This window comes from Anopheles maculipalpis, chromosome 2RL (assembly GCF_943734695.1).
Source record: "Anopheles maculipalpis chromosome 2RL, idAnoMacuDA_375_x, whole genome shotgun sequence".
NCBI lineage: Eukaryota > Metazoa > Arthropoda > Insecta > Diptera > Culicidae > Anopheles > Anopheles maculipalpis.
The window spans coordinates 74,259,594-74,287,277 of NC_064871.1; the positions used below are offsets into that span (position 1 = coordinate 74,259,594).

Genomic DNA, 27,684 nt, shown 5'->3' on the forward strand with positions numbered 1-27,684 from the left:
TGCATACTTCGGCCTTCGCCGTCTGTTGAGATCCAGAAGACTTCGAGACCGCACGAAATGTTAGATAAATCGCACACTGATTCGCCCGGTGGTCCTATATGGCCACGAGTCTTGGACCATCCGAGCGGAGGATGAAAACGCTCTTGGCGTGTTTGAGCGTCGCATCCTCAGGACCATCTTTGGCGGTGTGTTTGAGCATGGAATGTGGAGGAGAAGGTTGAACCACGAAATTGCTGAGCTATACGGAGAACCGGACATCCTGACGGTAGAAAAGACCGGCAGGATACAACGGCCGAGGCATGCCGAACTCATGCCCTGCCATGAAGATATTCGTCAGTGACCTTTCGAGGTTGATGCGAGGCGTCGGGGAGTTCATTGGCTGGATCAGGTGAAGGGAGACCTGGTAGAGATCGGGTGCCTACACGGAAGGGAAGCTGCAGCCAGGGATCGAGTTTCCTGGAGATCTTTTGTTGACCAGGTTATGTCACGACGACGTGCTCTTTAAAAGAGCAGGCCAACATGAGTGAGTAAGAGTGTCACCAGATTTGCAATACGCAAATCCTCGGGTGATTGGTCCTCCGATCTGCCTTGTTACGAGGATAGATGCCGGTTACTCGGGTTGCAGTCCATAGAATATCGCCGTTCCCTAGCTCACTCCTCCTTTATCGCTGCGGTTCTTTTGAATGCCATACATGCTCCCGTCCTACGCGCCTCGATTCCCCTTTATGTTGCTTCTCGTTCCCTTCACTCATGTCCTCCAATTTTCATATCCCCTCGCCGCACAGCAGGTATCCGAACCTTTAATTCCTCGTCCCATCTATTTGACTACCATCTCTCGTTATCCTCCTTCCGCTCACCACACGCGATAAGTTAGTTTAGGATTGTTCAAAGATAGTTAGTATAAAGATAGGTTTACGATAGGATACATATTTGCATGTTAGAAATCTTTGTTATGCCGTAAACAAATAAGCAAAATCATTTACATATATACGTATTCACTTCTTTAAACATTCCGTCTCATCCTTGGAGTATGCGTTTATCTCGCAATGACTCTAATTATTATCATAAAATATTAAATAATACGCAATGATTTCCCAATGCCAACCACATTTTATGCCACACAAATGAGCTGTAGCAAACGCTGACTCACTCACGTATATAGATGAGACAATTTGTAAAATGCAAATTGCTCCTCCAACGAAAATTGTCACACAAATGACTTTCGAAACATTTGATGGATGGTTTTTGTGTGAGTGTGTTTTTTCTCTCTCTCGAGTTGCCGTTGGAAGTATCACTATAATACTCTGCTTTGTGTGCAAGCAACTCTATTAAATTACCATCATGGGCTGCAAATTCACCCCTCCCCCCCCCCCCCCACCCCTTTTCTTTCGTATCAATCCTCGGTACTGCATTTACGCACACGTACCGAATCAATCCATCATCGTCTCAAGCGGCACGAGGCTGTCTTAAGAAACGTTCGTTCCTATCCGAAAATTCCTATCGTATGTTGTAAGGGTTGGGTGCTGTCAACGAGTTACGAGTTTCAATGTACCCTTTCTTGAATGACTTAATTGTAGCATTAACTAACGTCTAAAAGCAACGCTGTATGTGTGTGTGTATTGTTAAGCCTTCCAAGCGAATCTAGGTGGTTGGGATGTGTTGCGCAAAAATGGAAATGTCCTCCAGGGAATGGATCGAATCATTATTTACTTGAGTTCCGATCATCACCAGAACGGAATCGCGCGAGTGGTGATATATCCCGCTTGAGGGAAACTCTACAATCAAAAGCGAACCAGCGCATGCAGTCGGCATGCTAGATAGGGGACGGTAGGTATGCACCAAATGCCTTCATGGTTTGCACTTTAAAAGCTTAATTATCGACGAGTGGATTTCATCAGTTGTTGTGTTACTTCTATTTTACTGACATGCTGCACTGGAACAATGGAAACATGGTCGCGCCTGGAACGCCTTCCATACAGCTGTTAAAATTCTGACGAACGGTGGCATAATGTGTGGGGAAGTGAGGATATCCGTTTTCATCACTTCATAATCAGGAGGATATTTTCAATTTTACGGCCAGTGAGCCGGCGGATGGATGTGATGTGGGGCACATTATTTTTCCTCTTTTTTCAGCAATGATCTGCTTCTCACTCTATCCATGAAACATCTCCACAGCTTCAAAGCTGATCCGTTCAACAGAGATCAGCACCCTCGGCCGAGACACATGATTGATTGCTTCTTTAAGTGATTTCATGTTTAATTTCTTGAATTGCTCGCGCGCCTCAAAACGCACCAACAAGTCGTTGGGGAATTCCTTCCAGCAGACAAGACTGCAGCAGCGCATGGACATTTAATCGGACGATTACAGATTCTACAGCAGGGGAAGAATAAAACTAAAACACATCGTGAGCACGGCCACTGTGCAGGGACGAAACCGGATCTAGAAGGATGTGCACAGATGGATGAGCCTGGATGGGCTGTAAATGCAGACGTTCAATGGTTGGCATCGGCACGGGACACAGGTAATGGAAATGGAGGAACAGTGGGTGCTTCTTAGCCGGTTTTTGGGGTGTGCCGTGTAATGCATCATCAATCACCAATCAACGGTACGGGATGCTTGTAAGTAAATCCAACCTGACGGTGGTACAGTTGAATGGGTTTGTCCTCTTCCGGCGAAGGCTTTCAATACGCAGGTAATATAGAGTTAGTCGCGTTTTGTTGGCCCACTCAATTCCTGTTGCGATGAGCGTTCCGTAATTTAAATACGTGTACGGATACTGAATGTTTTGATAAAACGCTTGATTTCTTTACAGTAAAAATTAAGAACTACGAACTTTGTTATTTAACAACAATACGGTTTGAATAAGGATATTAAGAAAAATTAAAGCTCAAATTTAAAATAATTTAAAATGCATTAAAATAATAAAAATAATTTACTGTACCCCAACCAAGCACGCTCGGGATAAGGCAAAAAAAACATGAAGGAAATGCCCCGTTTATCTAGTTTATATACACAGTCATCACATGTCATGTTGATAATACGGCGCAAGTCGTTATACTTAGAATAAATAAATCTAAAAACATTTACAGCAACTCATTCGTATTGATAAAAATGTCAGTTGTGAGCTGTAGTTTGTATATTTATAAAATTATTTGCAATTAAACTTCTTCTTCTTCCTCTTCTTGGTTTAACGACCTCCCTAAGGTCATGCCGGCCATCGAAATGGATTACTGAACTGCCGATACCATGTAGTTGGTTAGTCAGACCTCACTACGGAGGAACGGTCCGGATGGGATTTGAACCCGGCCCTGCCGTTTGAAATTGAAATCATATCATTACTGAATGAAGCGCCGAATTTGGGATATTCTAAACATGTGCAATTTCAGAGCACGTCTGTACTCTAGACAAAGATTTCGTCGGAAGCTACCAAGCTGGATTCTTTGGAGGCAAATCGACCACCGACCAAATCGTCACTCTACGGCAGATCCTCCAAAAATGCCGTGAGCACCAGAACCCTACCCACTACCTGGTTATCGACATCAACATGGTTTATCGATACCATGGATCGGACTGGACTATGGAACACCATGCAGCAGTACGGATTCCGTGGGAAGCTGGCACGGCTATTAAGAGCCACTATAGACGGGGTGCTGTACAAGATGAGAGTTTCGAGCATGCTGTCAGAATCGTTCGAATTTCACCGGGGTCTGAGGCAAGGAGACGGACTCTCCTGTTTGCTGTTCAACATCGCTCTGGAGGGTGTCATGTGAAGCGCGGGCTTCGATACCCCGGACACTATTTTTGCCCGATCTCTCCAATTCCTTGGCTTCGCGGATGACATCGACATCATAGTATGGACAACTGCGGCGGTTTGCAAGGCGTACACCCGGCTGAATCGCGAAGTGAATAGAATTCGATTCAGAATCAATGCGACGAAGATAAAATACATGCTTGCCGGAGGCTCTGGCCGTGATAGAGCCAGAATCGGAAGCAAAGTATGAGTTGACGGCGACGATCTCGAGGTGGTAAAGCAGTTCTGCTACCTTGGTACGATGATGAGCAGTGATAGCAAGTAGTCCGAAGGCGAATTGGTACGGGTGTAGAAATTACTCCGGTTGTGAAGTGGAGAAAACTTGTGATATTTTGGGAAAGACCAAATGATACGTCTGAACCGGTTGGCTTACGGTACGGACTCTACAAACTCCTGCCATCTAGAAGACTCTAATAACATACGAAATGTACGATATATCGCTCACTGATTCGTCCGGTATTCCAAGACTCTACGGGTACGAGTCTTGGAATGAACCACGAGCTAGCTGAGCTGTTTGGCGGTGCTGAAATCCTGATGGTAGTCAAAGCCTGTACGATACGAAGGGTGGGCCATGTGATGAAGATGCCGGACTCATGCCCCACCAAAAAGGTGCTCGTCAGCAACCTGTTCGGTACGAGGCGTAGAGGAGCACAGCGAGCTCATTGGCTTGATCAAGTGGAGTCAAACCTGTCGGAGATCGGATGTTGCCGTGGATGGAGGACTGCAGCCCAAGACCGAGTTTCCTGGATACTGATTCGCGGGCTGCCCATGTCGACGCGACAAGCTCAATCCTGAGCAGGCCAAGAAGAAGAAGAAGAAGAAGAACGTCTTAGTTTAGGTCTTCTGGGGATATACACATGCTGCCTTGCAAGCTGTCATAAATCGTGCGGTTGAAATCCGATGTTCCCATTTGAAAATCCGATGCTGGTATTCAAAAATTTAAACAGTCAGTTAAAACCCGAATGCGGCATGTTAAAAACCGAACTCATTAGGTTGGTAAAAGTTCTGTAAATTGTAGGTGCAATACGGGATGGACTTATTATTTTCCAATTTGTACAGGCTAGGCCTCTATTACAAGTTTAATACCGTATTTGAACGATAGCATGGAACAAACCAATGTGATAGAATAATTTTACCAACAATAGTAGCTGTTTCCTCGTTGTAGTTCAAGGATACAATTACACCCAGCTTAGTATTGCGAGCGAATAATGGCTTAATAAACTTAGTACGTTTTTATTATAGTATTAACAGGTTGTGGTAATGACTGAATGATTCCCGGTTACAAAATATTCTTATATGCACTACTACCTAAAAGTAGTTTGTTCCGTCGAAAGTTTTGAACATTTGTTCCTGTTATGTCTACCGTTATGTATGGAAAAAAGTCTAAAATGATGATGTTGTTTGTGCAGCTTTTGCAAAAATTTACCAAAATATCTTCCTCTTCATTTGAAAAACAATCGCGGGTAGTTCTGGGTGACGGAAGCTTACCAAGACGTATACCACGTAGTTAAATAGTCAGTCTCCACACTACGAGGGTACGGTCCGGAAGGGATTACAATCTCACACAAGAAAAAGCAAATCAAACAATCGGTATTTGTTTAAAGATCGAAGAATGGACTGAATCCCATGTATAATTTTCAAAAGTAGTACCATCAAGAGAATGACCCGATTTCCATCGATTAAACTGGTCCAAACAATGATCTACGCCGTATTCTTCTACCATCCGTTGCAGTAAATCGATCAAAGCGTTTTCTTTTTCAAATTCAGGGTAACTATTATACTTTTCCATAAACAACGTTTTGATAAAAATACTATACCCATGACGAACTGCGACACCAATGACAGAATCTCCATCCTCTAAAGAGGGTAGGAAAACGTCTACATAGTTTTGTTGCTGCAGATATTTAAATAGCCTGGTCATGCGATCCTCACTCAAACGCACAAAAAGGTCGTCCAGAAAATATCCATCGATCTGTTGTGGATCGAATCCCTTGTCGATCACGCAGGGTACCATGCACAGGCATCCGTCTTGCACGATCGTTTGCAGCAGATTTCGCTTGCTTTGATCGACAATGTGCAGATCGAGCGTCTTACTGAGAAGGTATTTGAACGCAGCCACGGAACGGTTATGATTTTTGTAACGTTTCACAAACAGTGACAATAAGTTCATAACAACGATAATTAATGCGTTGGTAACATTTGTTTTTGTCTTCTGAAGTAGGTAACTAATCAAAGGTACGCTTCCGACGTTTAGTGCGTGAGCCAAGAAGCCTTCGTTATAAAATTTATTGTCATTATGGTACTGTAGGAATTCACACCCGAATTTAGAATTCCATAAACAGCAATCCACTACAAATAATCGCTTAACTCCGAACGGATCATCATCGTAAACGTCGTTGGAAATACAATTTTCTTCCACATGTGGAATTTGAAGTTTGACGCACAAATGGTGAAATATTTTTCTAAATAGTTGCACGTTATGCGTTTCTACTGCACGTTTAGCGCAACCAACTACTGCGACGGTAGGTAAATCTTTAATCTTGTTCGGAAAAGATTTGTGGTGTTCTAAAAGATAAAACGTTATCATGTAAGCTCCTTCGCGCAACGATTGCTCGAATATTTGTTCGATAAAACCATTCGCATTCGGTGAATTAGATCGCCTGGGTTGAAGCCATCCGGTAGCGGCCCGTACCAGTTTGGGCAACGTTTCGTATACCGGTTGCACTAAAATTCGTCCCAATCCTTGATAAGAATTGTATGATTTTTGGCAAATTAGCAGGTAGTGCAACATTAGTGCATTGTCCTTTTTTACGCAATATTCCAACATCGATAAGGAAAACAGTTTTTCACTTGGTGAGTAAATATTTGCCTTTCTCTCACTGATTAGGTACTGGGCAATGCGTTCACAGAGTTTATTTGCAGTGCCCGTTTGGTGTACATACTTTTCAAGGTGGGAAACGTACTCGATGCCCTGCTCCAACATAACCTCGGTATCGTTGGAACACAGCTGCTGAAACAAGGTGTCCATATGAGCTGATAAGCTGCAGGATAAAATTTCCTCCACTACGAAAAATATATTTTGCACAAAAGCATAATCTAAAGCACTCCAGCCGTAAAGTCTATCAATCGAATTCTTGATAAAAAATGAGGATGCATCGATTAGTGCTTTGTAATATGGTGTTAAATGTATTGGCATACGTCCAGCCTCATCTTGAGCTTCAAGAGCAGCAGGATTGTGATGTAGTATATCCTCAACATGGTAATTCGAGCGGTCCAATATCGCCCAGTGCAGCTCACAACCATCACTTTGCTTTAGTAGCAGACAGTTAAAAAAGTAGCGAACTTGGTTTAACGGACGGGACCAAAAAACTTGAGATTGAAATATGCTCTCCCGTTTAAAACGATTCCTATTTTTGTAAAACCAATGGGCAGCGAAGAACTCGGCAACTATCAAGTGAACAAATATAGGTTCTCCGTTCACTACTCCATGAACAAAGATAGTTTTTCCTTTGCCTTCGTTCAACTCTTCCATGTACTTTTCGGCACACTGCATTTCCTCCACGGACAGCAGTTTTTCTCTGTCTTTGTCAGCGAAAATAACATACATAGCCAAAAACATGTGCCGTTTTAGTATTTCCTTGCTTTCCGAATCAAAGCGTGTGTAATTTTCATTCATCTGAAAAGTAGAATAAATCGTTCGACTTGTATCTTTGTAGAACATTTCTATCATTTTGTCCACCATACGTTCAACAAGATGGAACGTGTTCAGTGTTAGACTGTTCAACGCAGAAAAAGATATCGGTTCCGGGCTTGCATTGGTATGCTCCTTGATGAGTGGTAGTAATATTGTCTGCACCGTATACAAGATTAGTGGCACAGCAATTACATCGTTCAATTTAGCTGTCAATGCTGCACACAGCCTACCCGGTGTACTGTCTTTACGCAATGGACAATGGAGCTTGTAACGATTGACATTGCACTGAAGAAATTTGTGCCACGAAAGTACGATATTTTCCCGAGAAAATAGTTCCAACTGATACAAATCAGAATGGTTGAAAGTTTTCCTCAGCTCATCATCAAACCATTTTCCGTAAGGACGGCTAGCCAGGTACAATGATCGTACACCGTCGAGGCGAGAAAAGCGTGCGAAACAGGCCAGCACCACGTGCTTGTGGCATGGCGCAAGCTCGTCCAACCCGTCCAGCAGTAGCACGAGCTTCTTTTGGTTAAATTTCTCCCGGAACAGTCGCAACGCAATCAGCTCGTTCGTAGACAGATCCTTTTCCATTGCCTTGCTCAGCACTATTTGACCGATGCAAACGGTCAGCAGCATTGCCGAACGATCAGCCTGGCGTCTGGTTATGGCTGTTTCTTTGAATGTGGGCAGAAGCAAGGTGGCATTAATGTAGCGATACAATAGCCGCACGATCTCGGTGCTGTTAAGATGTTGAATGTCACCCTCTTCCAACGCTTCAAAATCTGTCGAACATTCGTTTGCAACGAATTTGACAACGTAAAGCGATCGATCATAGGTTAACAAACGCCATCCTAGCCAGGCGAAGAAGTACGTTTTACCGTGCCCTGAACCGTTCAAGAAGATATGCACTTTCGCATTGGTACCCACTTGCATTCCTGGCAGATCAGGCTCTTTGTTCTGAGAGTCTAGTGTACCTTTCACCTGTGATTGAACGGTCGACTTCGATCGCATAGAATATTCATGGAAACGAGAACTGTTTCCCTCGATATTCTTCCGATACGGAACGATGGAGCGGTGAATGTAGTATTTCTTTATCTTTTCATAATCGTTTTTTGGATCCTTAGCTTTCAGCTCATTGGATTGCTTAAAAAGCTTTAACAATGCCAGCAGAAAGCTAACATCGTCGGTTTCGTCCAACATCCCGCTGAGTGACGTTACGGTTCCGCATATTATTAGCTGATCATTTTCCTGCAAGCTGAGCTTGGTCCAGGCTTCATCCTGCGGGTTATGTCCGAAGAACCATTCAAAAGGTCCGGCTTTCGGTGGAGGGCCTGATATCTTGTCTACCACAAGGATTTTTTGGCAATATTTTTTTGATATGTCCTTAATCTCTTTAATTGTAACCTGATCGTGCTTCCCGAGAACGGTAAGTATGGTCGGACGATCGACAGTCTTAAGATACGACAACAAATCCTCAAGTACAATCGTCATATCTTGTCCCTTTTGATATTTGGCACTATCCACAAATAGTGCTTCGTAATTGCTGAGCGAAAGCATTCGATCTAAAATGTAGGAGCTAATGGTTAAATCAAGCAAACTGTTATACTGATAGACCCCCCAACTGAAACTGTTCTGGAGGAATGCATGTACAGATGAACGCTTCAAGTACTTGGTATCTATAACAATTTCTGTGTGCTGAAGACGTAACGACCTAAGGTACGCTTCCGAGAAAGTTCGCAAGCTACTGACGCTTTGCTTAAGTTCGATGTTCACGAAGCATCGTTGTACAAACGGTAGGTCCAACACCACATGTTTATCACTCCTTAGTGCATCTATTACTTTGTCTTGCAACTTTTCGAATACTGTGCCACGTTCGGCATCACACCACTGGCCCAGCAGAGCAATTGCTTTCTCGCGTAAAGTTTCCGCATTGAAAGAGTTACAAATAAGCAAAAATTTCGCGTAGAACTCGCTTACTTTCTGATCGAATGTTGCAAACACATTTGCCTGCCGATCTAAGGTTACAGATGTCAGCAAGCGTCTGTCCATCTTGATCTTCTGCTGCTGTAAGCTGCAAATGTTGTGCTTGCGTTTTCGTGCCGTTCCTTTCGTTAGAAGTGTTTGATATTCCTGCTGAATAGCTTTTAGAAACTTTCCCGTCGGTGTTGACCCGTGCGCCTTGAAAAAGTCCTTTTTGAACTTGAAAGTTCTCACCGATGAAACGCTCGTTTTCTGCTTCAATGGCACTAAGCATGCCTTTATCAAGCCGTAAAATGCGTTGACCAGTGTGTGCTTTAACGTAACTACCTTTCCAGCCACGATGATCCGTGCGAATATCTTTCCAAGTTTAGCGAGACACGAGTCTCGCAGTGCGTCAATGAGCGGCGGTAAGGGTTTGGCTACAGTGAACTGATAGCACGTTGCACCGATATCTTCACAGAACAGTAAAGTGTTATCCTTGTGTGGGTTGATGATCGTAAAATAACATTCAATCTTCCTATCCAGGGATGCGTTTGTGCACAGGACGTACCGGGCATCGTTCGGTAGGTGCTGTTCGACCTCGAGAAAAGACAAGAAGTACATCGGGATGGAGTACGGTAACTTAGAATCCCAGGCAGCTAGCAGTGCTTTTTCTGTTATCGTAGATTCCGCGTGTTGGCTTGGCTTCACACTAGGACGATTTTGTTTCGGTACATGATCATCGCTGCTATCAGCTTTGAGCTTATGCTTCGCCTGTATAAACAACGTGCCGGTTGCCAGTCGGGGTGATGTGTAGTGGTACAGAATGTCGTCGAATTTTCCGCATGCCGCCACCTCTACTGCGACCGTCAAGCGGAACTCATCGTCCAGCTGATGCATTCGGTAAGCACGCAGTAGTATCATTATTGCCAGACGCTGGTGATAAAGTTCGCCATGGATGTTGGATCGTCTTTTCACGGATTTGCGCAAAATGTCTTGCACTGTCCTGCTCGAGGGGGGCATTGTGACCTGCGTGTGATCGTGTTCGAATTTGGCGCTTCTTTTGCTGCAATGGTGTGCTGTATTAAATGAAAAAAAAAAATAGATTTTTTTTTTGTACAGTAACCAAGGCCAGGCCGTATTATATAAGATTAAAAGAATTAAAGGGTGAGATGAAAAAAAAAACTGCAACAAAGTCAGGTTTTGTTATTTCGTCTGACAGCTGTCAAATTTCTTCCAGTAATAGTTCATTATTAGCATAATAGTAATAGAGCAGTATAGTAATAGAGCATTTTATTGTTGAATTAATTAGAAGATTAACCATTTGTGATGGAGCTCAAGCGTGACATTGTAAGCGCCAAAGAGTTGCTTCACTTGGCCGAAAATGGTGAATTACCGAATTTGGCTTCCTCTGATCTGAGAAACCATTTGTTATCCAGCAATTTGTGAACAAACAAAACGATCGTGTTTACTTCCCAGAGCGGCCAGCTGAAAATTTGCAACTTCGGTTAGCCACCAGAACTCAAAAGTCGGCCATGGTGATGATGTGGGGCGCCATTATCGCCGATGGACGCGCTCCCCGCTCGTATTCATGGACAGTGGGGTTAAAAAAAAAGTGCAAATCTTAGGTGAAAATATTTTGGAGCAAACTCTGAAGCCCTGGGCACGCAAACATATTGGCCGCAGACTTTGGACATTCCAACAGGACTCAGCACCATCGCACTCAGTACGCGAAATGAGGTTCCTCGCTTTATGTCCACCTCAACAATGGCCACCAAAATCACCAGCCTAAGATTTGCACAACAATGGCCACCAAGATCACCAGATGCCAGTCCGTTGGATTATTTTGTCTTAAGTATTTTGGAAATTAAGGCCAGAACTAAAAAATACCAAAGTGTCGATCAACGTGACTGAACGTGACTACCACTTTTAAATTGTAATTGTCTTTCCCGGGCACTTAAAATTACCTTTTTCCATACCAATTTTGCGCTGCTGGCTAAACTGTGGCGCTCGCCTAGGACTGAATATTCTTCGAGCTTGTTACAACTTTGGAACATCTGTATCGCTTATTTCCGAAGCACTGCAATAGATCGCACAAACTATAGCGGCTGTCAGCCCACACACAGCACAGTTGATTTCACCAGAAAAATTAACAAGTTTGGTAATGCCCACCCAGCAAACCACTAACGTAACGTACAGGTCGACCGCTTCTTGGTTGAATGGAACGAAATGGACGTCGTAAAAGAAATTGGAAAAAAATATAGAAGATATGTGAGGCATGCCATTAGGCTTAAGATAGGTTGGTATTGATAAGATAAGCTTTAAGATTAGGTACATATCAATGAAATTGAGCTGCAAGCTTTTTATCGGTAATGGCTTTACGGGCAAATTTGGAAGATCTTAAGATAATTTTCTACCGTCACTCGTTTCGTGTGAGCTACGTTAGCTACGTTTGTTTTTATTAGCGAAAAAAGTTCAAATTCATGTTTACCTTTCATTCAGTCAGGTTAACTTCATTCATACATAGATAAGTACATAGTGGTAGTCAGGTATCAACTACGTAGGAAGGTGTTTGTTTATTGTTGTTCGCGTAAAACATAGATTATAAGTATCAGTAATATTCGCTATCCGCTGACGAGTGTCTACCAAGCACTCCCATGGTGGCACGATTACGCGAAAATTTATTGTATAAGAGCATTCATATCTAATGCGCCAGTGAAAACAGTAAACCCTTTCTGATTTTGCAATACAACACATTTTTTTTGGATTAATCTTTCTTCTTTTATCACTTATCGTTGATATCTGATGTCCGGTGAGGGTGCAACAAGATTGGTATATGTATTTGTAAAAGTCTTGGTCCACCGTTCGCAATCCGATAAGTGCACACTGGTGATGGGTACTTCGGAGCATAATCACGGCCGGCTCCGACCCAACGGTTCCACACCTACGGCTCCAGAGATTTAGAGTTGTTTTTAGTGTGTAGCACATGCTACTATACACAATTAAAAATTTCGTAAAGATCTTAAATAATATTTAACATACGAGAGCTGACAATAAAGTAAGGTATCCAATTTTTTTTTCATAGAAAATGACATTTATTTACAAAAAGCGATACAGCGTTGGAAAGGCCAAGGTCTTGGCTACTTTTCTACATAATCGCCATTTTTTTCCAACACCTTGCGCATCCGCACGATGAACTTGTCTATGCCGGCAGAATACCACTCTCCGTCCACCTCGCGCAGCCAGGTGTTGACCTCTTTCTGAACCTCGGCACCCATCGGGCAGAAACTTTGTGATACTGCAAGTTGTTCACAAGGATATGACGGATTGTTTCGCTTCTACACACTCCTCCAAGCTTCTCTTCCAAGTCCCTAATTGTCGCACGGCGGTTTTTGAGCATTTCTGCCTCCACTGCTTGAACAATCGCATCCGAGACCGACGGTCGGCCACTTCTCTCCTCGTCGTGATCATTAGTGCGCCCGGAATTGAACTTGCGGCTCCACTTACGCACGTTTTTTATGTCCATACACTTTTCCCCGTAAACTTCAACTAGTTGACGATGGATTTCAATAGGTGTCATCTTTTTCGCACTCAAAAAACCTATTACAGAACGCAATTCGCACTTGGACGCTGACGCGAGGGGTACCTCCATCGTTGACGGCTGCTCAGCCAAGACTGAGCGGTCGGGGAAGCCTCACCCAGCAGCAAAGTGGTAGTGGGGGAACCAAGGAACACGGCGGTGTTGCCAGATTTCGCCTGGCGCGTGATCCGGCGAAGTTGCAGCGTTGGAGACCTTACTTTATTGTCAGTCCTCGTAATATAATGTTCCACCGAGTATGCCCGGGATAAGGCAAAGAATAAGGAGGAAATGCCTTATCAATATGATTATAGAATTTGTTCAACACAAGCGGTGTTGACCATACGGTACTGGACCGTCATAAATAATTATAAATAAAATAAAATAAAATAATACAATGTTCTGTTCATTGTAGTTTCCACCGAACATTTATCACGCATCTACAGGTACAGGTGTGCTTTACGTACGATCGTACAGGCGTGTTTTACTACATGATATATCACATCATCTAAGTAAGACATTCATGGTAAGTTTGTTTAATAACATGTGATATACACTGACAAATATGGAATAAAGCCGAACTTAAAAATAAAAAAAACTACTCTTAATCCTTGGAGCCATGGGTGCCTGGAGGTGGAACTGGCTCCGGAGCCGGTTCCACCTGTCTCTGGAGCCGTTTTCCCATCATTAGTGCACACGGTAGATTTCAAACGGTTGCCATTTTAATGTGTGCTTACTTTCCTCGTGCAAATTTTAGCCTATTAATGGCTCTTTTTGCTCCCAAATAGTTTTTTGCTGTGCTTAATAAATAATAGAATAAAATAAAAATTTAATAAAAGCGAAAAACAATTCATTAATGAATAAATAACACTCTACAAGTAGGAAGGAATGTTTAAAAAAATAATCAAAAATATAAAGCGGTGAAGACCCCGACACGAGCATCCGGAGTACCGCGTATGATTCCCTACTACGAGCTAGATTTCTAAGGTACTAGGAGCTAAGGCTACTAACACGGGGCTCCTGTTACCAGGCCACTTACACGGGGCCAGCTGTGGGCGGCCTAGACAGCCGCCTACTCCGACCACCGTTAGATCCGCTATTACAGCCGGTATCGAACGGTTCCCATTATTCTGACGGTTATGACAATTCCAACGGTTCCAGATAGCTACCTTAAGAACCAGTTCCATTTTGATGCAAATTTTTCCCCTCTCTATTTTATAATCAACAAATATCTAAACTTTACTCATTGCCAACAAAAAACACAGTTTTGCTAATTTCAAACTGTCACCGTGTAAATAATATTCTGTGCGTCAAACAGCTGTTCCCAGTCTTCAACGTACCTTCGTTACACGCACGGAATAGAATACATTCCATAAGAAAATTCTTCCGCGCATTGAGAAAAGTCCTGATGCGCATACTTTCATGTCGTATCGTGTGCGGCAAGATTTCTCCCCATCGCCGACAGGCCAGAAACGAAGCGACACGGAGCAGAAAACTCATGATTCAATGAAGAGATAAGCTAATGATGCTTAAAGAGTTGATTGAGCTTTTGTACTGCCAATGAATCAACTAACCGACTGTGGTCCGCTGTCGGCGGGGTTTCTTCGGGGAGACAGGAAAGAAACAAAAAAATTCAGCCTCGGCTGGTTACAACGAGGCCTAGCCCAGGGGTTTCTTTCACCTGATGGGTTGATGCACGGCCCCAGAACGACGCTTAAACCGCTGCTTGTTATGCATTTATAATTATCCTACTGCACTCGCAACTTGAATCACTGCCGTCAACTTCGGTTCATTGATGTGACTATTTAAACCGGATGGTTTCCCCTTTCGTGCGAGTGCCCGCTTTCGTGCGAGAACTTTGACTCCGGTTTCTAGTTCCCAGCGTTCGAGAGTACGTATGCAAAACATTCCGCTTGTGATAAGTAAACTTCTTGATCGAATGAGACAGACAAAAAAGAAACGATTTTACATGGTTTTGATGCGCAAACTTATGGTTGGTGGGAATAGCTGACACCATCGAACTGGTTCGCGCTTTGACGATTCGATTGTACAACAAAAAAAAGTCGGAAAAGATAAAGATAAATTTTGTGATTCGGATTCGTTTATCGGTGACGTTGTCACCCGATGTGATATCCACAATGCAATCGCCGTGGACGTCGTCAGCGCCGTCTGATGCATTCGCTTTATACTCTTCTGTAACGAGACACTGGCATGGAAATGGGAAGGAAGCAAAAAAAAAAAAAAAAAACCATCAGTCATTCGAATGGAGATAAATTGAAATCTATTTTAGACGATTGTTCAGTCCGTCACCTAGTCCGTTTAATAAGCCACGCTTGAGGTTCGTTCGGTTGCGAGTTTAGCAGAAGCTCATGCAAATGGTGCTTGTAATATTTCACCTCGATGTCGATGAAGTTCCCGTTGGGTTGATCTTGCTTGCTTTCGCTTCTTTCTTTTGGTCGAAGAGAAATCCAATCCTGTAAGCAGATGCTTCCAAGATGCGCTAATGTAGAAAATCTGTGACCATTAGTCAACATCCCGGCTCGTTTCCCGACTATGCTATGCCCGGGAAACCATTATGAATCGTTTATTTTTACACAATCAATAGATTTAATCAAAATTCATTGAGAATGGAGAAGCTAACGCTTGCACCTTTTTGGCACATCGTTTGTGCATATTTTACCGTAAAACGGTGTTTTTTTTAATGTATCGAGAGAAAGTCTCGATATTGATAAATACACTTTAGCGGGGTGATAAATCTACCTTTCGAACTCCTCGTTTACGAGCCACTTCTCGCTTCAGCTTTAAATTACCTCAGCATCACTCAGCAAGGTTTCATTTTGTAAGCGTTCAACCACCGCTAACCTCATCGAGTTTGTCAGCTACTGCCGTAAGGTCATCGCTGCTGTGGTCCAGATTGACACTTACACACGTACATAAAGTCTGCACCGCATCCACACTCGATTCTGCTGACCTAACTTCAGGTGCTCGGATTCCCGGAGCAGCTAACAACCTGATTGTGGGCTCTCATGAGAGGAATCGAGAGTATAGGGCGAAAATGGCAGTATTGGCACAGTACTGACAGGAGTGCCACAAGAGAGAAGCCACGTTCCAATATCCTTCATGGTTTATTGAAATGACGTCGCACGTGTACTTCCGATCAGTCGTCATATTAAAATATACGCTGATGACGCGAAAATTTACCTTCTCTGATCTAATCTTACCAATTACTGTTTCAGGCCAATTTACAGATGACTATTGCTAGAAAGTGTGACATCTTGCTTTATACCTACAACCTGAACGGTGCAATCGAGGTATAAATCTCTTCCGGACCGTTACAACCTAGTGAGGACTGACTATCCAATTACGTGGTATTAGCGAGTCAAGTAAACCATTAAAAGATTGTTAATTCAAGGAGAATAAGAAGAGCAACTGATCCACTTTAGAGAGGCGCAGAGAGTACTGTCAGTTCATCCTTGGCATCGATTTCCACGAAGAGAGCTAGGAATCCCATGTTTGAAGATGTGAGCTGAAACGCGAGGCCAATAAAATTGGATTGAGGATCAATGCGATGAAGACAGAATACCTGCTTGCCGGTGGCTCTGACCGTGATAGAACCCGACTCGGAAGCAAAGCATCAGTTGACGGCGACGAGCTCGAGGTGGTAGTTGAGTTCTGTAACTACCTTGGTAACTTCGGATAACGATGTCAGCAGCGAAATCCGGAGACGCATTGGTCAGGGGAATCAAGCCGACTACGGACTCCACAAATTCCTGCCATCTAGAAGACTCTAATAACACACGAAATGTACGATGTATCGCTCACTGATTCGTCCGGTAGTCCTTTACGGGTACGAATCGTTCTCCGTTAGCAAGGTCCAAACTTGCTGACGGAGGACGGCAATGCACTCGCCATTTTCGAGCGGCGAGTGCTAAGGACTATCCATGGCGGTGTGTGCAAGCAGGGCATGTGGCGAAGGAAAATTAACAACGGGCAAGCTGAGCTGTTTGGCGGTGCTGATATCCTGCCAGTAGTCATACGGATACGTAGTCGGAAGGTTACGTTGGCTGGGGCACGTGAGGCTGACGAAGATTGCATGCAGCCATGAATGGAGGACTGCAGCATTATACCGAGCTGAGATCTTATCAATCTTTTTCAGTGCACACAAAACTAGTCTAGGTAGATTACAGATGAGTTGGCTTATTAAATAAGCAATTCTTAGCCCGGTGATGTCAGCAACATTGGCACCAGTCTTCAAACGGCAGGACCGCGGTTCAACTCCGATCCAAACCATCCCCTCGTAGTGGATACTGACTATCCAACTACGTGGTATCGGCAAGTCTAGTAAGCCAATTCCGACCTGAACGACCTCAGAGGTCGTTCAGTCAGGAAGAAGAAGAAGAACAGCTGATACACTTTAGAAAGGCGCAGAGAGTACTGTCAGTATATCCTTGGCAAGACTACATTGGCAAGTTGTCGATCTCCACGAAGAGAGCTAGGAATCCCGTGTTTGAAAAGGTGAGCTGAAACGCGAGGCCAATAGAATTGAATTGAGGATCAATGCGATGAAGACAGAATACCTGCTTGCCGGTAGCTCTGACCGTGATAGAACCCGACTCGGAAGCAAAGCATCAGTTGACGGCGACGAGCTCGACGTGGTAGTTGAGTTCTGTAACTACCTTGGTAACTTCGGATAACGATGTCAGCAGCGAAATCCGGAGACGCATTGGTCAGGGGAATCAAGCCGACTACGGACTCCACAAATTCCTGCCATCTAGAAGACTAGAAGACTAATAACACACGAAATATACGATATATCGCTCACTGATTCGTCCGGTAGTCCTCTACGGTCACGAATCTTGGACTTTGCTCTTGAAACTTGGACTTTGGAAATCCTGATACCTACCGACTAGATACCAGAACAGATAAACTTAGCGTTTTAAATATCGCACCTAAAATTTGACCAGCTTTTGGCCGTCTTATTCTAAAATCTCTTATGTCTACAAAAAAGACTGCATCCCTGAACACACAATCAAAAATTAAATAGAATACCGTCAGGTACGGTGTTCCCAAAACATAATTTCGTGCAGTTCTTCAAGTTCTGATATCTTATGTACTAAGCTACATTATGACCCATATTGCTGGTTTCAACTATCGATTCACAGTCGATTTACTTTCACCAACATCGTTACCAACTACTGCCGTGTTGAACCAGATCGTGATGCTCTCCCAAGAGTAGAACTGTCATCTTCTCTACGATTACAAAATAAAAAAAAAACATTTTATCACTTCTGCTTGATGATAAACTTTTCCAATAAAAAAACACTCATTTTATACAACCACTGTTTGTCATAAATGCTCAATTTCGATCGGATGACCGATGCTAGCGACCAAATTCGTAAACAGGTCACCATCACCAACCGGACAATTTCGGGTTCGGCTCTATAGCTTCATTCCAACCATTGATTACGATGGACGCGTTTTTTCTAGTATAACTTTTTTCTCGAAAAGTTTTATTTTTTATTTACTTCAGCAATATGCTTCTTTACCTCCGCACCGCATAATGCGCATAGTTTATAAGTTACGTCCGCTTTTGGCGACTGCCTTCAACTACGCAGCACGACCGTACAGTACCAGGACCAGCCCGGGTGAGACGGATCATTATAAAACTTTTCCAATTTAATCCACACACACACTCATTTTTTTTTCTGTTCATCGTACAACAGTCCTGTTTGGCAGGTTATGTTACGAATGTATTCCGATAGAGGCTTATGATGTAGTGGGATTTTTTGTTTCGTTCCGTGTTTGTTCCATTGCCATTGCCTTCAGTACACCACGACGGATGCGCCGTTTCGGTGGACAATAAAATCCGGCACTAAAGCTCTCAATTTTGAGACGTGCTTGTACGGTGCCGTCGTTAAAATGTCGCCATCACAACATCACGCGGGATAAAAATCTCATCAAACTCACATCGACAATCGACGAGTATCGGTACGGGCGGCTTTGGCGGGACAAGCTGCTCCAGAACCGCTGGCGAATGGATTGAATCTTAATGTTGGCGTTAAAACAGGGCCCATAAAATAATGTAATTCCTTTCGCGTGGCGTGGCTTCAAGTGTGAGAGGGATGATCGGAAGCTAGTAAACGGGCTCATTTCGCAAACTCAACACTTTATCGTGGAGTTTATAAAATCGAATTCCTCGCTAGGGTCCTCGCCACTGTTAGCCCCGGCAAGTACTTGCAGGTATTTGGTGGAAATAAAAGTTCAATCGAAATTCCTGGTCCGTTCTCTTTAAACTTTTGTTTTTTTTTATAGCGCTTTAATGCATAAAATTGCCAGAAAAGGATCACCTTTTAATTGTTGGACATTAAAAAAAGGGTTGTCGTGTCCTGCTGTACTACTGTAGCTCTGATTTGTACACTTTTCGGTGGCGTGTCGGTGGGTATAGAAAAGAAAGGGTTTTGTTTGAGGAAAACTTAAATTTCAAGGCTTTTTTTTCACTGTCTCCCTGCCTATATTGCTGATCGTAAACTGCATGTTCACCTTTTCGCAAACCCCGAAGCTAAAGTGCTCAGGTTCAAACGAATCTGTTCCTGGGTCGCTTGTCGCATCCAAAAGGGAGCAAAAAAAAAAGAAAAATGGCGAAACACACCATACTTTTGGACGCGTCGATGTGTCGATTTGTTTGCCACTTTTCCAACATTTTCCCCCTTGGCAAGTTACGACCTCGGTCGGATCTGGAAAGTCATAAATTTATCGTATAAATTTCCTGCGCCGAAGATGTTGTTTTTCTTTTTGTTTTCGGGTGCGGTTGCATACCATGTTCCGCTTGCCGTCAAGTGGGTAAAGACATTCGCCACCGATGCGGGTAAGTTAGAAAAAGCAAAACGGCATACCCGTCCCCATGCTCCCGCTTGCTGTTGGATGTAAAGTTTGCGTAGAAGAAAGGCATCTCACCCAAAAAAAAGAAGGATTCTACCTCCGGTGAGTGCAAACCTCCACCAGCGTCAGATTCTGCGATCGACATCCGTTCGCTGGTGGCGATATATTCGGGAAGTAAATAAATTTTATTAGAATGAATCCTCTCCTGGCATCAATGGCTTCCGATGGTTTTCTTGTTGAAAATGCAAATACCCGTATGAACTTTGTCAGACGCTAGACGTGCGTTAAATCAGGCACGTTTGCGTTTGCCTTCCTAGGCAGGGAAGCTGTTCGTTATCAGGCGGTATGTTATATGTGCTACAGGTTGTTAGTGCTGTAATACACACTGCGTGGTTGAAGAAAATCGGGAAAAGGGAAGCTGTGGTTATTGTATTTTAAAAGAACCCAGAGTATATTTACCACGGCTTATGATTGGCAAAGAAGTTTCAACAAGGGGTTTAGAGTTACGGGGCTTGTTTTCAATTTACAAGTACTGGAACTGGCATATTCCATAAGTAATGCTGAGCAAACAGCAGCTGTTGTAACGGTGAGTGAGGTAGAACATTTTACAAAAAATTAGTTAAAAAACAACATAATTTTTGGTTATCTGTGAAATGAGTACTTGCAGAGTAAAATATCTCAATAGTCGAAGTTGCAGAGTATTTGCACTTATTTTTGTTCATTTTCAACTCTTCTACCGGTTAATATACATTTTCCATATCAATCGCACTGACTTCCGTAACTATTTTGTATGTTTTTATGTCTATTTCTGCTGATTAACTAAAGTATTGGGGGCTAGTTCTCTTTCGATACATACACTGCTTCTGATATCTTCGTCCTTCACTGACGCCTGCACGCTTAGTGACCCAAAGTGATGTCCTTTCAAAGCGAGGCTTCTTCCGCTGGGGTAAGCGACCGCCTCCTCTCTGTATTAACTTGAGAAAACTCTCGGACTCTGTGCGTTTGTTAAACTCTCCGATTTCTCACCTTTTCTCGAGCATTGGCCCTACGATTCCTCCTGGAGCGAATCAAATCCGCCGCCGTCTCCTTCCGGGAGTAACAGTTGGTAGTTTTCCCTCCCTGATCCATGCTCTCCATACCCGCTCCATGTAGATTCGGCGCTCATGCCGAAGCCGCAACGTTTCGGGGGATGTTGTTCTTCGTCCCACGGCTACGTCTGGGAATGGGAGGTGGAGCTGATCCTGCACGCTCTGCCTCCGCTGCTGCCCACAGAATATCATCTTCCCTGGCCGTCGATGCTGCTGCGACATCAGTTGCTAGTCGTGCTGCTCGTGCCTCGTTGACCCGTCTTGTGATGTCTAGCAAGACCTCCTCTTCGATCTCCTCGGCGAAGAGAGCAGCCACGCTGTCCAGCCCAACCTCGTCGTTCTCTGTTAAGGCAGCATTTGTCCTCCCGCTTATTATCGCTTCCTCGTCCCACCAAAGCTGCTGAAGCACCGTGGTGATCGACTTTGCCGCGCGTTGTATGCGATCCCACCACTCTGGACTCTCAAGCAATTTCATTGATAAAATGTCTGAGTGGACTGGATTGCTCGTCCTCCAGCCCAACAATTCTCGCCGGACGTCGTCGAACACTGGACACTCAAACATGACGTGGGCCACTGACTCGACCAAGCCTATGCACCGTGGACACTCAGGGGACGTAGTGAAGCCGCACACGTGCAGATACTCACGGAAAAATCAATGTCCCGTGAGTATTTGGGAAAGGTAGATATCCACCTCCCCATACTTCCGCCCCATCCACTGATGCAACGCCGGCCATCTTGGTTGGCTGATAAGTCCCCGGTCTGACACATAGAATTCGCCGCTAGTATTAAATGCATATTATTTTTATATAGCACCAACCTTCAAATGATTCGTGTCAAAATTTGACGTCTGTATGTCAATTAGTTTGTGAGACAGAGGGTCTTTTGTCAAGCAACTTTTGGTAGCTTGACGAACGAAAAAAGAACGAAGAAGAAAAAAGTGTTGTTCCACCAAGACAACGCACCGTGCCACAAGTCATTGAGAACGATGGCAAAAATTCATGAATTGGGCTTCGAATTGCTTCCCCACCCACCGTATTCTCCAGATCTGGCCCCCAGCGACTTTTCTTGTTCTCAAACCTCAAAAGGATGCTCGCAGCGAAAAAAAATGGCTGCAATCAAGAGGTGGTCGTCAAAACTGAGGCCTATTTTGAGGCAAAACCGAAGGAGTACTACCAAAATGGTATCAAAAAATAGGAAGGTCGTTATAATCGTTGTATTGCTCTTGAAGGGAACTATGTTGAATAATAAAAACGAATTTTGACAAAAAAATGTGTTTTTCTTTGTTAGACCGGGGACTTATCAGCCAACCTGTTAATGGTTTACTAGACTTGCCAATACCTCCTAGTTGGATAGTTAATCATCACTAATAATAAATAATTATAAACAAATAAATAAACAAATAAAACCAAACTTGTTGCTAGGCCATGTGCAGACCGAACTCGGACACTGTTGTTCATATTTCTTTTCCTGAGAAGCAACGCATACTTTAAACGTCATCGTTTTGGTGGCATTAACATCGTTTCATAATAAAGAACACGACATTAAAAGGTTTATCCAACTACAGAAAAAGTAAACGCATATCAACTTCTCATGTAAGGCTATATAATACAATAACTTCTACGATTATACCTTCCACACATCTCAAGATAAGGCCATGATCCTATAATTTATAATGTGAAATTATTAACAGCTTTTCAATGAAATCAAGCCAATCGATATTAGAATGAATCGAAACCGTTCTCCACCATCTGTGACACTGCAGAATCACCTTCTTTAATGGAATCACCTTTCTGAATCACATCCCTATCACCGTCACCATCACACTGTAGAGCAACAGAGGATGCCCATGGTCGTTATCATCTACTCCATCATCGATGTGATTGCTATAGTTATGATTATCGTTCCGTACTCATCGATTGTTGATCGTTTTCTTTTACCTTTTGCACGTTGTCTTTACTGTAACCATGGCAAGCGATGACCAAAACTGAGAATGACAGTCACATGAAGATGCTCATAAATGCCCACCACTTCTTGCACAAACGACCGAGATTAGTAGCGGGGGGGAATGTATCAGTTCAAAAGTTTCCTTCACAGGCGTCTGGAGCATCCACCCACCTCCCAACGGCCCCATCTGGTGGTAGGCTCGTTCGGCTTCGACAACACAATTTGTGAACCGGGGTGTGTGTGTGTGCGTGCCGGTGTACTGGAGCAGTCTCAAGATGCCATTTACCTTTAACGGTTCACCACCAAGGCCAAAGCGAGTGTTGGGTTCCATCCCTCGCCTAGTTGACCTAATGATGCTTGTCAGCGCGTATAGGGGCGGCCGCCGCACTGTCCACCATGCTAAATTGTGAAGACAAAATGTTTATTGTTTGTGTGCCGAAGGCATCGGAAAAGCTTCGCCAGGTGTGTTGCATCGGTTTCCGAGGGTGGAGATCTACACGAAACGCAAGATGCCAACGGTATGTTCTTTTGTTTCGAAGACTCCGTTTGAAGTTTTCGACAACGACGACGTCGACGACAACAAAGACGACCTCACGATACCTCTCCCAGCTCCCAGTCACTGAACCACTATTTATGGTTATTGCAAAGGACCTGCGACCCAAGTCATTTACGCTCGACTTCAATCCAAGTGGCTCTTTACCGATCATCATCACCGGTTGCCATAGTCGTTCGATTGTCTTAGCGAGGGGAAAAGCGAGGAAAGCCTGGAATAGCTGTTTTCTACTGTCGCCGTTGTCTATAACACATCTGACCGCGCTATTGACACGCTTCATCTCGTCGGGTACCGGTAGCGATGGTTTGAAGGAGCCCCCAAAGGAGTATGTCAAACTGGACAGTTGCGTTCCGCTGCGCGTCTCTATCGCACTCGAAACTGGGTACGGACGTGGCGAGTGAAAATAAACAGCTAAACTACCTGAAAATGAGAGTGCTTGTGGCCTTGCTGCCATTTAAGGAAAGACTCCTTTTAAAGCGCTCCACGTGCTTTGTTGCTCGGTGCTTGAGCAGTGGCACGAACAATGACCAACCGGTACGTTCTAGTTTCCTTGCCACGAAGTTCATAATTAGGTACGAAGATGAAATTGGCGTAACGCAGGTGGAAATCCCTTCCAATGATGTGTTGTTTTTTCGCCTCCTTGGCCCCTATTTATGATTTTTGACAGATGGTAAAGAATCAGGTCTGGTGTGCTGTGTCTGGCAAAAAGTGTTTAAAATACGATGAAGCTCTTAATTATCAGTGTTCAATCAATTATTTAAGAGAATTTATTCTTCCATGTAATGCTAAATTAATTAGAATTTGACGTAGATTTACGAAGCGAACGAAAGTGAATAAAATTTGTGGAAACGAAAATAGTAAATGCAATCCATTTTTGGCCTCTCAAGCGATATACACAAGATATAAATATATTATAGCTTAACTAAAACACATCGCTAACATTTTTGATGTAGCGTAAGATGTAACTACTTCATTGTTTACTGCAGATGTCTTCCTCACGTTTAGTATGACATAAGGAATTCTGACTTTTGCTCTTTTACTTCGGCTTTCTGGCTGATACTTACTCACCTAATTTATGTTTTTTTTTTTTATTAGAGAAAAATGTATGTTTTGCGAGGTAATTAGAGAACATCCAAGATGATCTAAAATCATAGATAAAAGCTTAGTCTTTGTTGATGTGAATCGATCAATTTTTTTTTATCCTCTAATATGGCAGAGAGAAACTTAAGCTTAAGCGTTATAATTCGGATCAGTCCTTTTTTCGTTCATTTCTAGAAGCTTTGGGTGTCTGAAACTACATTCGCATCTCTTTGGATTTTTGTTAATAATAATTGTTTGTTTAATTTATTGCTATTGTAATTGCTTTATTGTTTAAAACTTGTTTACAGAAACAGAAACAGTGGGGTACACGTAGGGACGACGTACACGTTTTACAAACAACATTTGAGGACATTTTCATCAATCACAGCATTGTTGTTTCCAACAATGTGGAAGAGGTAGTTTGCTAACAAACGTAGGATAGGAATCCTCTTACTTATGCTAAAGTGACTTTAAATACGTAAGAGTAGGAAAAGGAAGTTGATGTTGAGGTTTGGGACGATTTTTTCCATAACCTGCATCAGTATGCTCCAAGCACTAGACACCCTAGCGCACAGGGCAAACTTGTGCTCCAGAGTCTCTGACTGGAAGCAGACTGAGCAGACTGAAGGAACACGATCAGCAGCATGCGCCGTGTGGCACCTTGTTGTGCACCAGCAAATACAGCATCGACTACATAGTCACAGACAATACAGTGACTTTGGAGTCTGGAAGTCTGTCGACCATCATTTACCGCAAACTTTTGGTTGTGACTGTAGGTACCGGATGGTATGCGAGCAGCTGGATTACTGTCCGCACGGATATGTTGTTGCAATGGAGCCTATATGCGGGGGATTCCCAGCACAATCGATGTGCTGAGCCCCTATTTTTAAGGCAGCCCTGATCATCACCGTTCCGGCTCTCCAGCTACCTCGACTGCGTGGAAGGGCCTATTGGGTCAATGGGATTCGAAAACCTCCAGATCCGTCCCATAGGTCAAACCGTACCGTCTTGGAGGCCAAAACGATGTCCATCGATCGTGTGCCACACACCGATGCAACCAACTAAAGCTTGGGCAGAAGGAAGGTGTTCCAAAAGCACCACCTATAGTGCCAAATTGAGGTCTCGAACACGGTGCAACCTGACCAAATGACGGAACTGTTGAATTTCATTTTCCCAGTTAGGTCCCATTATTAATTGATCAATCTCGCCATAGCTTAAATACTTATGTGTTTTTTTTTAATTTGACCAAAACGAGAAGATAAATATTACTATCAGCACTATGAATAAGTTCCTGCGCTTCCCAGACTGTCCGAGATGAGAGCCGATTTTGAAAGAAAATGAATTTAATTGAATTTTGTTTATTCGATTGATTGAAAAGAAAAGAAACAAAATTCTGCTGGTTTAACGAAAATTTTAAAATTATCACAGGATTGTTGCTACACCTGCAGCTGAAATTTTTTTAATCGGTGAAGGTAGGTTGTCATTTTTTTGCACCTGCTTTTCTCAGCTACGATCTCGAGCTGTCTGGGAGAACTCTTTTCTACAAGCTACGTTAATAATACTTTTTACTTTGATGCAATCTTGCTATCTTGAAGTGTCATATACAGGCTTTTCATGTTTCCATGAGCTTGTAAAATGGCAACATTTGTACCGAATAAAGCGTTTGTGCGGGGAGTTTCGTTTCATGACTACTGCATGAAGGAATCGGCAACCGAAAGTCATCCTTATATTAGTGAATGTTTATAGTGACCATGCTCTATCAATGCAAGTTTTCTTTGCAGGACAAAGAAAACGCAAGAAAAACTTGCAAAGGCGTTTGAGGTAACTCAACCAGCCTTTTGCCAACGCTTAAAAATGATAGGAAAGATCCTCAAGACAGGACATTCGGTGCCGTACAAACTGAAATCAAGGTATCATCCCCGCACCCTGGCCGAATATTCAAGACAAAACTCAACCAAATGTGGCAGCATTGGTTAAAATATATTTAAAAATGGTTAAATTTAATGTCCAACCATACCTGCAAATAAGAAAAAAATATTTTTCTACGAAGTATAGCTTACCATGTTGGCTGCAAAAATTACTCAAACTAACCACCCTCGGCATCGATGACTGCCTGTACCCGCTTCCGGAACCGGGAGCAAGCCCGGACTACTATAGCCCTGGGTAGGTGTTGGTGTCCCTTTCAGCCATGCCCTACACGATATAGTCTGTCGGGTTGAGGTTCGGGGAGCTAGGACGCTAAATATTGGGGGTGGTTAAGTCGTAAAAATAGTCTTTATGCCATTTTTGTGATTTGTCGGCCGTATGACAAGGTGCCGAATCTTGTTGCCACAAATATAGGCCACTTTATTTATCTAGGAGTTGAGGACCGCGTCCAGGCCCTGCTCGAAGAAATGTCGAAGAACTCGTCGTTCCGTAAGCAACCCGTCCGCCTGGTATGATCCTTCCGTTGTACAACAGCCTCAAAATCTCCGTTGCAGGTTTCAAGCTGCTTGCGAATATCCTTCACCGTGTTTCATGCACACTGCGCCGCAGTCTTGATGTCCCAGTTTGTGTGTCCGGTGCGGATCATCATGATACACGTAATTCGCTTCCATAGTTCCGGAGGGGTTCTACTTATTAAGTTGACTCGACATTTTTTCACAGTTTTCAAACACTTGTGGCTTTCCAATGACGTATTGTTTGTTTTGATACGATAACTCAATCACGAACTATAAACGAAATGGCCAAGTTTCAACTTTATCTTACACACGATGTATAGTAGCTATAAAACTATTCTTTTACAAAAAAAAAATCCTTAACAAATGCTGAACACCGTAAAACAGTTAAAACTAATTTTAAATTGATTTAACATAATTATATGTAACAAGAAAAACTACGATCTTCCATGCAAGTTATCGACATCGTAACATTCTTTCTGGTTGATGAATGAACTCTTCCAACTGAACATAAACATTAAATCCGGTGGTAAAAGTTGTAAAAATGCGGCAGAACAAATTCCTACATTTATCTTCCGATCTGTTTGCTCAAGAGAGGTCGTACAAACATAACATCTCATATGCATATTTGGTTCGGTTTGGCAAAAAAATTCCGCA

The 27,684-nt window shown here is 43.2% G+C and overlaps 1 protein-coding gene across 1 annotated transcript in view; it reads right to left on the bottom strand.

Annotated features, from left to right (window-relative positions):
- The window catches only part of LOC126556512 (peroxidase-like), a 201,458-nt gene extending 176,302 nt beyond the window's left edge, over window positions 1–25,156 (bottom strand). Inside the window, exon 1 of the mRNA XM_050211775.1 lies at window positions 25,153–25,156. The gene's annotated coding sequence lies outside the window, so the exon portion shown is untranslated. The remainder of the gene's footprint in view (window positions 1–25,152) is intronic.
- Window positions 25,157–27,684: the final 2,528 nt, after the last annotated feature.